This window comes from Oncorhynchus keta, chromosome 4 (genome assembly GCF_023373465.1).
Source record: "Oncorhynchus keta strain PuntledgeMale-10-30-2019 chromosome 4, Oket_V2, whole genome shotgun sequence".
Taxonomy (NCBI): Eukaryota; Metazoa; Chordata; class Actinopteri; order Salmoniformes; family Salmonidae; genus Oncorhynchus; species Oncorhynchus keta.
This window is the reverse complement of record NC_068424.1, coordinates 86,085,237-86,095,196: the sequence shown is the minus strand read 5'-3', so window position 1 is coordinate 86,095,196 and position 9,960 is coordinate 86,085,237. Positions and strand designations below refer to the sequence as shown.

The 9,960-nt window shown below is 42.3% G+C and overlaps 1 long non-coding RNA gene across 1 annotated transcript; it reads left to right on the top strand.

The window, feature by feature from the left end:
• Positions 1-2,312: 2,312 nt before the first annotated feature.
• Positions 2,313-3,116, top strand: LOC127916356 (uncharacterized). Its single transcript, XR_008094686.1, has 3 exons — positions 2,313-2,382; positions 2,911-2,958; positions 3,007-3,116. It is a non-coding gene; the product is annotated as an uncharacterized LOC127916356 (long non-coding RNA).
• The last annotated feature ends 6,844 nt before the right edge of the window (positions 3,117-9,960 follow it).

Below are 9,960 nucleotides of genomic sequence, written 5' to 3'. Positions count from 1 at the left end.
TAAACGAATCACTGCTCAGTACTAGACGCTCTAAATCTATTGAGGGCCTAAACGAGTCACTGCTCAGTACTAGACGCTCTAAATCTATTGAGGGCCTAAACGAGTCACTGCTCAGTACTAGACGCTCTAAATCTATTGAGGGCCTAAACGAATCACTGCTCAGTACTAGACGCTCTAAATCTATTGATGGCCTAAACGAGTCACTGCTCAGTACTAGACGCTCTAAATCTATTGAGGGCCTAAACGAGTCACTGCTCAGTACTAGACGCTCTAAATCTATTGAGGGCCTAAACAAGTCAGATTTGATTTTCTTACAAGAATGCTATTCATGCTCATAGGATGTGCAATTTTGTAAAGACCAGTGGATCGAATGTAATTACATGGCGCAGATCATTCTGCCAATCAAATCACATTTTATTACAATTACAGACCAGGGGTCGCTGTTCTCAAAAACAAGTTTAATGGAAATGCATCAACAACTAAGACTGATACAAGAGGTCACTGGGATTTTTTTAGTAATTGAAACGGCTGGAAAACAGTTCTTATTCTGTAATGTTTATGGTTATAATTCAAGAAATGCAAATGAAAACCTATTGGAAGATATTGACGAGAATGCAAATTCACTCGAAGGTCATTTTCCTTCTGCAAAGCTGATATTTTGGGGGAGACTTTAATATGGTTCTACACAATACCACCGGACAGATCAGAGACACAGTGAATTATTTAGGGATTAAAAAAAAAATAACAAAAGAGAAGGAAATCATGAAGAACCTTCATCTTTCCCCAGTTGTCAATAAAACACAAGTTCAACTCATGGTTAGACATAGATTTGTCCACTTTTTCTGACTAAGGCTTATCTAAGGCCTTCGTATGTGTTCTCTTGTCTTGACAATCACAAATCTATTTTCTCCCAATTAGATAAGACGCTGTTTAACTTTATAGGGAAAAAATAGCCCTCACAAAGTGGAAAAACATATGTTCTTTAAACAGAGTGAACGAGGGCAGTGCTAATGTGTTGAACTTCACACATGTTTACCAAGTCTTAAAGATTCCCTGGATAAAGCTTTACTTTAAGGACACAAAAAAGTTTTTGGTTTACAATACCATATCTTATTTTCAATACATTTGGTGGCTTAGGTTTATGAAAAACGTCCTGCAACCTGGCTGATTTCCACAAACAACAAACAAATTCTTAATTGTTGATCCCTTCAAAACAAACATAATGTCCCCCCTCATAAGTATGTTATATGGAATCATCATACAACCATAAAACATACAAACACGTCCCTGTTTTTAGAACAGTGGTTCAGGAAGGCCATTTTACTTGTGGGCCAGCTGCTCACCTCAGATTGAAATCTGTATACATACAAGGATATTTTAATGACGATGCATGAGTTCCCTGTCTCATCAAAGCAAAACCAAATGGTGTTGTAACCCTTCAGAAACAAACTGGGGTCAATACAATACCAGGTGGTGTTGTAACCCTTTAGAAACAAACTGGGGTCAATACAATACCAGGTGGTGTTGTAACCCTTTAGAAACAAACTGGGGTCAATACAATACCAGGTGGTGTTGTAACCCTTCAGAAACAAACTGGGGTCAATACAATACCAGGTGGTGTTGTAACCCTTTAGAAACAAACTGGGGTCAATACAATACCAGGTGGTGTTGTAACCCTTTAGAAACAAACTGGGGTCAATACAATACCAGGTGGTGTTGTAACCCTTTAGAAACAAACTAGGATCAATACAATACCAGGTGGTGTTGTAACCCTTTAGAAACAAACTGGGGTCAATACAATACCAGGTGGTGTTGTAACCCTTCAGAAACAAACTGGGGTCAATACAATACCAGGTGGTGTTGTAACCCTTTAGAAACAAACTGGGGTCAATACAATACCAGGTGGTGTTGTAACCCTTTAGAAACAAACTGGGGTCAATACAATACCAGGTGGTGTTGTAACCCTTTAGAAACAAACTGGGGTCAATACAATACCAGGTGGTGTTGTAACCCTTTAGAAACAAACTGGGGTCAATACAATACCAGGTGGTGTTGTAACCCTTCAGAAACAAACTGGGGTCAATACAATACCAGGTGGTGTTGTAACCCTTTAGAAACAAACTGGGATCAATACAATACCAGGTGGTGTTGTAACCCTTCAGAAACAAACTGGGGTCAATACAATACCAGGTGGTGATGTAACCCTTCAGAAACAAACTGGGGTCAATACAATACCAGGTGGTGTTGTAACCCTTTAGAAACAAACTGGGGTCAATACAATACCAGGTGGTGTTGTAACCCTTTAGAAACAAACTGGGATCAATACAATACCAGGTGGTGTTGTAACCCTTTAGAAACAAACTGGGGTCAATACAATACCAGGTGGTGTTGTAACCCTTCAGAAACAAACTGGGGTCAATACAATACCAGGTGGTGTTGTAACCCTTTAGAAACAAACTGGGGTCAATACAATACCAGGTGGTGTTGTAACCCTTTAGAAACAAACTGGGGTCAATACAATACCAGGTGGTGTTGTAACCCTTCAGAAACAAACTGGGGTCAATACAATACCAGGTGGTGTTGTAACCCTTTAGAAACAAACTGGGGTCAATACAATACCAGGTGGTGTTGTAACCCTTTAGAAACAAACTGGGGTCAATACAATACCAGGTGGTGTTGTAACCCTTTAGAAACAAACTGGGGTCAATACAATACCAGGTGGTGTTGTAACCCTTTAGAAACAAACTGGGGTCAATACAATACCAGGTGGTGTTGTAACCCTTCAGAAACAAACTGGGGTCAATACAATACCAGGTGGTGTTGTAACCCTTCAGAAACAAACTGGGGTCAATACAATACCAGGTGGTGTTGTAACCCTTCAGAAACAAACTGGGGTCAATACAATACCAGGTGGTGTTGTAACCCTTCAGAAACAAACTGGGATCAATACAATACCAGGTGGTGTTGTAACCCTTCAGAAACAAACTGGGGTCAATACAATACCAGGTGGTGTTGTAACCCTTCAGAAACAAACTGGGATCAATACAATACCAGGTGGTGTTGTAACCCTTTAGAAACAAACTGGGGTCAATACAATACCAGGTGGTGTTGTAACCCTTTAGAAACAAACTGGGGTCAATACAATACCAGGTGGTGTTGTAACCCTTCAGAAACAAACTGGGGTCAATACAATACCAGGTGGTGTTGTAACCCTTTAGAAACAAACTAGGATCAATACAGTACCAGGTGGTGTTGTAACCCTTTAGAAACAAACTGGGGTCAATACAATACCAGGTGGTGTTGTAACCCTTCAGAAACAAACTGGGGTCAATACAATACCAGGTGGTGTTGTAACCCTTCAGAAACAAACTGGGGTCAATACAATACCAGGTGGTGTTGTAACCCTTTAGAAACAAACTGGGATCAATACAATACCAGGTGGTGTTGTAACCCTTTAGAAACAAACTGGGGTCAATACAATACCAGGTGGTGTTGTAACCCTTTAGAAACAAACTGGGGTCAATACAATACCAGGTGGTGTTGTAACCCTTTAGAAACAAACTGGGGTCAATACAATACCAGGTGGTGTTGTAACCCTTTAGAAACAAACTGGGGTCAATACAATACCAGGTGGTGTTGTAACCATTTAGAAACAAACTGGGGTCAATACAATACCAGGTGGTGTTGTAACCCTTTAGAAACAAACTGGGGTCAATACAATACCAGGTGGTGTTGTAACCCTTTAGAAACAAACTGGGGTCAATACAATACCAGGTGGTGTTGTAACCCTTTAGAAACAAACTGGGATCAATACAATACCAGGTGGTGTTGTAACCCTTTAGAAACAAACTGGGGTCAATACAATACCAGGTGGTGTTGTAACCCTTTAGAAACAAACTGGGGTCAATACAATACCAGGTGGTGTTGTAACCCTTTAGAAACAAACTGGGGTCAATACAATACCAGGTGGTGTTGTAACCCTTCAGAAACAAACTGGGGTCAATACAATACCAGGTGGTGTTGTAACCCTTTAGAAACAAACTGGGATCAATACAATACCAGGTGGTGTTGTAACCCTTTAGAAACAAACTGGGGTCAATACAGTACCAGGTGGTGTTGTAACCCTTCAGAAACAAACTGGGATCAATACAATACCAGGTGGTGTTGTAACCCTTTAGAAACAAACTGGGATCAATACAATACCAGGTGGTGTTGTAACCCTTTAGAAACAAACTGGGGTCAATACAATACCAGGTGGTGTTGTAACCCTTTAGAAACAAACTGGGGTCAATACAATACCAGGTGGTGTTGTAACCCTTTAGAAACAAACTGGGGTCAATACAATACCAGGTGGTGTTGTAACCCTTTAGAAACAAACTGGGGTCAATACAATACCAGGTGGTGTTGTAACCATTTAGAAACAAACTGGGGTCAATACAATACCAGGTGGTGTTGTAACCCTTCAGAAACAAACTGGGGTCAATACAATACCAGGTGGTGTTGTAACCCTTTAGAAACAAACTAGGATCAATACAATACCAGGTGGTGTTGTAACCATTTAGAAACAAACTGGGGTCAATACAATACCAGGTGGTGTTGTAACCCTTCAGAAACAAACTGGGGTCAATACAATACCAGGTGGTGTTGTAACCCTTTAGAAACAAACTGGGATCAATACAATACCAGGTGGTGTTGTAACCCTTCAGAAACAAACTGGGATCAATACAATACCAGGTGGTGTTGTAACCCTTTAGAAACAAACTGGGGTCAATACAATACCAGGTGGTGTTGTAACCCTTTAGAAACAAACTGGGGTCAATACAATACCAGGTGGTGTTGTAACCCTTCAGAAACAAACTGGGGTCAATACAATACCAGGTGGTGTTGTAACCCTTTAGAAACAAACTAGGATCAATACAGTACCAGGTGGTGTTGTAACCATTTAGAAACAAACTGGGGTCAATACAATACCAGGTGGTGTTGTAACCCTTCAGAAACAAACTGGGGTCAATACAATACCAGGTGGTGTTGTAACCCTTTAGAAACAAACTGGGGTCAATACAATACCAGGTGGTGTTGTAACCCTTCAGAAACAAACTAGGATCAATACAGTACCAGGTGGTGTTGTAACCCTTTAGAAACAAACTGGGGTCAATACAATACCAGGTGGTGTTGTAACCCTTTAGAAACAAACTGGGGTCAATACAATACCAGGTGGTGTTGTAACCCTTCAGAAACAAACTGGGGTCAATACAATACCAGGTGGTGTTGTAACCATTTAGAAACAAACTGGGGTCAATACAATACCAGGTGGTGTTGTAACCCTTTAGAAACAAACTAGGATCAATACAATACCAGGTGGTGTTGTAACCATTTAGAAACAAACTGGGGTCAATACAATACCAGGTGGTGTTGTAACCCTTTAGAAACAAACTGGGATCAATACAATACCAGGTGGTGTTGTAACCCTTTAGAAACAAACTGGGGTCAATACAATACCAGGTGGTGTTGTAACCCTTCAGAAACAAACTGGGGTCAATACAATACCAGGTGGTGTTGTAACCCTTTAGAAACAAACTGGGGTCAATACAATACCAGGTGGTGTTGTAACCCTTTAGAAACAAACTGGGGTCAATACAATACCAGGTGGTGTTGTAACCCTTTAGAAACAAACTGGGATCAATACAATACCAGGTGGTGTTGTAACCCTTCAGAAACAAACTGGGGTCAATACAATACCAGGTGGTGTTGTAACCCTTCAGAAACAAACTGGGGTCAATACAATACCAGGTGGTGATGTAACCCTTCAGAAACAAACTGGGGTCAATACAATACCAGGTGGTGTTGTAACCCTTCAGAAACAAACTGGGGTCAATACAATACCAGGTGGTGTTGTAACCCTTTAGAAACAAACTGGGGTCAATACAATACCAGGTGGTGTTGTAACCCTTTAGAAACAAACTGGGGTCAATACAATACCAGGTGGTGTTGTAACCCTTTAGAAACAAACTGGGGTCAATACAATACCAGGTGGTGTTGTAACCCTTTAGAAACAAACTGGGATCAATACAATACCAGGTGGTGTTGTAACCCTTCAGAAACAAACTGGGGTCAATACAATACCAGGTGGTGTTGTAACCCTTCAGAAACAAACTGGGGTCAATACAATACCAGGTGGTGTTGTAACCCTTTAGAAACAAACTGGGGTCAATACAATACCAGGTGGTGTTGTAACCCTTTAGAAACAAACTGGGGTCAATACAATACCAGGTGGTGTTGTAACCATTTAGAAACAAACTGGGGTCAATACAATACCAGGTGGTGTGGTTGAGGTCAGGGCTCTGTGCAGGCCAGTCAAGTTCTTCCACACCATTCTCGACAAACCATTTCTGCCTGGACCTTGCGTTGTGCATAGGGGCATTGTCATGTGGAAACAGGAAAGGGCCTTCCCGAAACTGTTGACACAAAGTTGGAAGCACATAATCATCAAGAATGTCATTGTATACTGTAGCGTTAAGATTTCCCTTCACTGGATCTAAGGGGCCTGAACCATGAAAAACAGCCCCAGACCTTTATACCTCCTCCACCAAACTTTACAGTTGGAACTATTAATTGGGGAAGGTATCGTTCTCCTGGCATCCACCAAACACTGATTGCCAGATGCGTAGCGTGATTCATCACTCCAGAGAACTCATTTCCACTGCTCCACTGAGTCCAATGGCGACGAGTTTTACACCACTCCAGCCGACGCTTGGCATTGCGTATGGTGATCTTAGGCTTGTGTGTGGCTGCTCGGCCATGGAAACCCATTTCATAAAGCTCCTGACGGAACAGTTCTTGTGCTGATGTTACTTCCAGAGGCAGTTTGGAACTCGGTAGTGAGTGTTGAAACCGAGGACAGATGATTTTTACGTGCTTGAGCACTCAGCTGTCCCGTTCTGTGAGCTTGTGTGGCCTACCACTTGGCGACTGAGCCGTTGTTGCTCCTAGATGTTTCCACTTCACAGCACTTACAGTTGACCGCCGCAGCTCTAGCAGGGCAGAGAAGTGACACACTGACTTGTTGGAAAGGTGGCATCCTATGACAGTGCCACGTTGAAAGTGACTGAGTTCTTCAGTAAGGCCATTCAACTGCCAATGTTTGTCTTTGGAGATTGCATGGCTGTGTACTCGATTGTATACACCTGTCAGCAACGGTGTGGCTGAAATAGCTCAATCCACTAATTTGAAGGGGTTGTTCACATACTTTTGTATATATAGTGTATCTAGCAAACTGGTTAGCTTTGTAGTTAGATAGCTAGCTAACTGGCTACTACTGATAGGCTGATGTTGTTGTTATAGAATCATTGTTATCTAGAAAGGAACAGCTTGGGTAGCCTATGTTCCCATACAGTCCTACAATCTAAGCTAGATGCCCTCAATCTCACACAAATCATTAAGGAACCCACCAGGTACAACCCTAAATCTGTAAACAAGGGCACCCTCATAGACGTCATCCTGACCAACTGGCCCTCCAAATAAACCTCCGCTGTCTTCAACCAGGATCTCAGGATCTCTGCATCCGCTACGGATCCGCAGTCAAACGACCACCCCTCATCACTGTCAAACGCTCCCTAAAACACTTCTGTGAGCAGGCCTTTCTAATCGACCTGGCCCGGGTATCCTGGAAGGACATTGACCTCATCCCGTCAGTTGAGGATGCCTGGTCATTCTTTAAAAGTAACTTCCTCACCATTTTAGATAAGCATGCTCCATTCAAAAAATGCAGAACTAAGAACAGATATAGCCCTTGGTTCACTCCAGACCTGACTGCCCTCGACCAGCACAAAAACATCCTGTGGCGGACTGCAATAGCATCGAATAGTCCCTGCGATATGCAACTGTTCAGGGAAGTCAGGAAAGCAAAGGCCAGCTTCTTCAGGGAGAAATTTGCATCCTGTAGCTCTAACTCCAAACAGTTCTGGGACACTGTGAAGTCCATGGAGAACAAGAGCACCTCCTCCCAGCTGCCCACTGCACTGAGGCTAGGTAACACGGTCACCACCGATAAATCCATGATTATCGAAAACTTCAACAAGCATTTCTCAATGGCTGGCCATGCCTTCCGCCTAGCTACTCCAACCTCGGCCAACAGCTCCGCCCCCCCGCAGCTACTCGCCCAAGCCTCTCCAGGTTCTCCTTTACCCAAATCCAGATAGCAGATGTTCTGAAAGAGCTGCAAAACCTGGACCCATACAAATCAGCTGGTCTTGACAATCTGGACCCTCTATTTCTGAAACTATCCGCCGCCATTGTCGCAACCCCTATTACCAGCCTGTTCAACCTCTCTTTCATATCGTCTGAGATCCCCAAGGATTGGAAAGTTGTCGCAGTCATCCCCCTCTTCAAAGGGGGAGAAACCCTGGACCCAAACTGTTACAGACCTATATCCATCCTGCCCTGCCTATCTAAGGTCTTCGAAAGCCAAGTCAACAAACAGGTCACTGACCATCTCGAATCCCACCGTACCTTCTCCGCTATGCAATCTGGTTTCCGAGCCGGTCACGGGTGCACCTCAGCCCCGCTCAAGGTACTAAACGATATCATAACCGCCATCGATAAAAGACAGTACTGTGCAGCCGTCTTCATCGACCTTGCCAAGGCTTTCGACTCTGTTTTTCTGATGACTGCCTTGCCTGGTTCACCAACTACTTTGCAGACAGAGTTCAGTGTGTCAAATCGGAGGGCATACTGTTCCTAGGCCGTCATTGAAAATAAGAATGTGTTCTTAACTGACTTGCCTAGTAAAATAAAGGTAAAAAAATTATAAAAAATAAAAAATAAAAATGGACTTGTTAATTGTTTACTCCATGTGTAACTCTGTTGTCTGTTCACACTGCTATGCTTTATCTTGGCCAGGTCGCAGTTGCGAACTTGTCCTCAACTAGCCTACCTGGTTAAATAAAGGTGAAAAAAATAAATAAATAAATAAATTAGATCCTCCAGATGTTTTGGGGGGAATAAATTGATGTAAGTCACTTTGGGATGCTTAATCACAACACTCTCACAATGTACACGTACAGGACACATCTCTCTGAGTGGTGTTCTCACTAGTTTCCATAGACAAATGTCATTCAAATGTAAGGTTAAGAGGGTTAGGCACATTTTAAGAAGATACATTCTACAAATAGTCGGGGTTAATGATTTGTGACTGTGGTAACTAGTGACGAACCAACTTCTTCAGGATTGGTGGGTCCCCTGCGAGACGGTTGAGTTAACGTAGGCTAATGTGATTAGCATGAGGTTGAGCTAACGTAGGCTAATGCGATTAGCATGATGTTGTAAGTATCAAGAGCATTTCCCAGGACATAGACAGTATATGTAACGGATGTGAAACGGCTAGCTTAGTTAGCAGTGCGGGTATGGGCGAGGGGACGGTCTAAAGTTATACTGTTACACATAGACATATCTGATATTGGCAGAAAGCTTAAATTCCTGTTAATCTAACTGCACTGTCCAATTTACAGTAGCTATTACAGTGAAATAATACCATGCTATTGTTTGAGGAGAGTGCACAGCTATGATCTTGAATATGTATTAATAAACCAACTAGGCACATTTGGGCAGTCTTGATACAACATTTTGAACAGAAATGCAATGGTTCATTGGATCGTCTAAAACTTTGCATGTACACTGCCTCCATCTAGTGGCTAGAATCTAAACTGCACCTGGGCTAGAATAATACATTATGGCCTCTCTCTTGCATCTCAAAGATAAATACATGTTTTTTTCTTTGTCTTGTCTTTTACCAGATCTAATTTGTTATATTCTCCTACATTAATTTCACATTTCCACAAACTTCAGTGTTTCTCTTCAAATGGTATCAATAATAACCATATCCTTGCTTCAGGGCCTGAGTTACAGGCAGTTAGATTTGGGAATGTCATTTTAGGCGATCATTGAAAAAAAGGGGCCGATCCT